This window comes from Antechinus flavipes, chromosome 4 (genome assembly GCF_016432865.1).
Source record: "Antechinus flavipes isolate AdamAnt ecotype Samford, QLD, Australia chromosome 4, AdamAnt_v2, whole genome shotgun sequence".
NCBI lineage: Eukaryota > Metazoa > Chordata > Mammalia > Dasyuromorphia > Dasyuridae > Antechinus > Antechinus flavipes.
The window spans coordinates 283877083-283881112 of NC_067401.1; the positions used below are offsets into that span (position 1 = coordinate 283877083).

Below are 4030 nucleotides of genomic sequence, written 5' to 3' on the forward strand. Positions count from 1 at the left end.
TATATATATAAGTATATAAATATAAAAACATAGTAAGTTCAGCAAGTGATGTTCAAAGTTATCAGGCTTGTCTGTAATCCTTTCTGTCCTGTCTTTTGTTTTCCTCTGTGAATTAAAAAATGTTTCAATGACTTTTTTTTAAAGAGGGGCTATCTCATCCATCCCTAGCTTCCCTTTGCTTTTCATCAATCCATCAATCAAAATTGAAAAAGAAAAACAATGTTCATTGTAATAAACATGCATAGTCAAATAAAACAAATTCCTCAATGGTCAGGTCCAAAGCAATATGCTTCAAGTTGTATTTTAGTCTTTTTTTCTAAAAGGAGATGGGTAATGTTTCTTCATGAGGTCTCTGGAATTCTATTGGTCAGAGTTCTTAAGTTTTTCAAAGTTGTTTATCTTTACAATGTTTTTGTTATTGTATAAATTGCTCTTAGGGTTCTGTTAACGTCATTCTCATCAGTTCACATCAGTCTTCCCAGTTGCCTTTAGAACCATCCCATTCATAATTTATTTCAGCACAATATCATTCTTTTACAAGAAGAAACAAGGATGGTGGAGTTGGGGAAAAGAGTGAGAGAAAGGGGAGTTACAATGTATGCCCTTGTGCACCTTACGAGTAGAGAAAGGATCCATTGCTTCAGACACATCCCTGAAACACGATGGTAAAAGTCGGAGTCAATGGATTTGGCTGTATTGAGCACTTGGTGACCAGGGCTATATTCAACTCAAGCAGAGTAAATGTTGTAGTCATTAATGACCCCTTCATTCACCTCAGCTACATGGTTTATTTGTTTCAATATGATTCCATCCATGGCAAGCTCAAGGTCACTGTCAAGACTATGAATAGAAAGCTGGTCATCAATAGAAAAGCCATTAACATCTTCCAGGAATGGGATTCCACCAATACTAAATGGGGAGATTCTGGAGCCAAGTATGTTGCAGAGTCCACTGGTATCTTTACCCCCATGGAAAAGACTAGGGCTCACTTAAAGGATCGTGCCAAGTGAGTCATTATCTCTGCCATTTCAACTGATGCCCCAATGTTCTTGATGGGAATGAACCATGAAAAAGATGAAAATCTCCTTAAGATTGTCACTAATGCCTCCTGCACCACCAACTGCTTGTCCCCTTGGCCAAGGTAATTCATGACAACATCTATATTATAGGACTAATGACTACAGTTCATGCCATCAGTGCTACCTGGAAAATAGCAGATATACTGTCTGGTAGCTGTGATATGATTGGTGTAGTGCTGCCCAAAACATCATCCCTGCTTCTACTGATACTGCTAGGGAAGTAGGCAAGGTCATATCTGAGCTGAATGCGAAGCTCACAAGCATGGGGTTCCATTTTCCTACTCCTAAAGTATCTGTTGTGGATTTGATCTCCCACCTGGCAAGAAAATGGTGAGGGAAGCATCAGAGGGACTCTTGAAGGATTCTGGGCTACATGTATCCCGAGAGCCCCACTCTTCTATTTTTGATATTGGTGCTGGTATTATTCTCAATGACAATTTTGTCAAGCTTCTTTCCTTGTATGACAATGACTATGGTTATAGCAACTCTGTAGTAGACCTTATGGTCTACATGGCCCCCAAGGAATAAAGTGGAAAGTCATGGATCTTCATCCCCAGTGAAAAAAGGAGTTCCACCCACTGGGGAGCCCACATCCCTAACCTACGTTTCCATGCTGGGGATCCTATGCCTCATTTACACCCTTGTCCTAAAGCACCCTTGAAATAGGAAGAGAAGCCTAGAGTCCTGTATTATGTACAATCAATAATGTTACTATTTCAATGCAAAAAATTTATTGTTACATTTGTATATCATATTTTTTTCAGTCATTCTGTAATGCTATAACAAAGAGAACTGCTACAAAATTTTTTGTGAATTCTTTCCTTGATCTCTTTAACATATAGAACTCTGAAATAAGAACAAATAGGAGTAACCAAAAAGGGAAAAATAGGAGGTGTTCCTAATGCTAAAGGAGGGATGCTTTCAAATGGTTGTGTAGTTACCACTCTGATTGTTGGCTAACAAAAAAAAAAAACAAAACAAAACAATAAACCACAACAGAAATGTAATATGACCATTATATTTTCTACAATTATTTTTGCTTGGTTTTTCTAGTATCTGGAATAAAGACTGTTATTCAAAAAGCAGCACTCCAATTACATAAAATTTCAGTTTCATAGACTACAAAGCTAACTACAAAGGCATTAGTTATGCATCTGAGCATCCTTAACTTTCCTTTCTCCCCGTCTGCATTAGTTGTATCTATATAAATACAAAAGTTAAGCATTTGTAAATCTGAATTGTGCCATAGCAAATTTTTTAAACCTCATGATTTTTTAAAAACTATATATAAGTCTGTTTCATTCTTTCTCCTTTTCTTTCACATGTTTTTATGACCTCAGTAATAATATGAGTAATGTGACTAGTTCTATAAAACACATATTTTTCATTCATTGTAACCTTTCTTTGTATACCCAACACATGGTAAACAATTTAATAAATCTTTGTTGGCCATTTGATTGACTAACATTCTCTGGCTAGAGTATTTGAACATTCTATCTGTATGTTATATAAATGGCAAATGCTTAATAAATGATTATTAAAGCAATACATCAAAGGCTAGTACTTCTACTATACTTTTCATGTATTTCTATTCTTTTTTGCATATGCTATATACTACCTATATTATTTCATAACCAAAGTTTTCATAAGTAAATCATGGAGTTCAAGTTATACCATAGAACTGTAGTAAGGGAAAAAGAGAGAGAGAGGGGAATACAAATATTCTCTAGATAACTCTAAATTAAAGCTTGAAAAACCACAATGCTTTGTGAAATATCACATCCAATTGCTGGTAAAAAAAAAAAAAAGTCTTCTGAAACACCCTGTACATATCACAAACTGAGGGCAAAGCATTTGCTGACCTAGCTGAAGTCCAATCCATGGGCTAAAACTAGCCAATCCCCATGTTCAGGGCAGTAGGCAGAAGTACTGGACAATAATGAGAACCTAATGACTTCCTTTTAGCAAAGTGCTGAGCTTGTCTTTGAACTGAAAATTTTGTGGGGCGGGGAGGGAGTTAAAAGTGACCCAGGGAAAGTTTGTATGACTCTTAACCCTTTATAGGTTAGGAGGGGAATGGTTACCATACATAGAGATGACAAAGCCTTGGAAATTGGATAGTCCAACATCCATCTTTTAAAGATAAGGAAACTGAGGCCCAGGATTTTCAGGCATTGGTTCAGACTCTTATTCAAAAAGCAGCACTCCAATAACATAAAATTTCAGGTTCATAGACTACAAAGCTATCTACAAAGGCATTAGTTATGCATCTGAGCAGCTCGCAAATAATACTGATGAAAGGTGAATTTTTCTCAGGGTTGTCAAGGCCCTGGTCCCTACTAAGTTAATGATCAATTCAAATTAACACCACTCTTATGAGAAATTCTCTGGTGATTTCAGGTCTAAGCAGGAAATGATTGGGGTTGTTTACCTACAAAGACTTAAGTCATCAGTCAGAATAAAGCATGTTGGAAAATGCAAGAGCATTATTGTAACCTCAATTCTAGTCTTTCCTTCTCAAACCATGAAAGCAACGTGTGACTGGTATTACAGATGACAGTTTTATTGACCTACCTGTTAACTGAAGGGGAAATCACTGCTGGATCTCTAATATCTATGACTCCTGACTGCAATTGCTTGACCTGTCCTTCTGTTTTATACTTGCTTCCTGAAATATTGATCTGAAGACCTTTTGGGAAAAGGTTTGAATCACATAATTGTACCTCACAGTTCTCTTATTGCTCTATCTAGTGGGCTGAAAGTTTTAAAAGTGCATCTATGCTGGGAAAATTTCTATTCTCTTTACAATGCTACAATGATCAGCTGAATTCTGAGTTTATTAAGTGGGTGGCTGCCAGGTTGCTCAAATCTTTTATCAGTTATCTTCTTGATATTCCTGGTGTGAACAGCTGGAGAAATTCAGATACAGTAGAGTCAGTTCACTCTCCCAG

General features: G+C 36.7%; 1 pseudogene; it reads left to right on the top strand.

The window, feature by feature from the left end:
• Nucleotides 1-662: 662 nt before the first annotated feature.
• LOC127562047 (glyceraldehyde-3-phosphate dehydrogenase-like) lies at nucleotides 663-1607 on the top strand (annotated as a pseudogene).
• Nucleotides 1608-4030: the final 2423 nt, after the last annotated feature.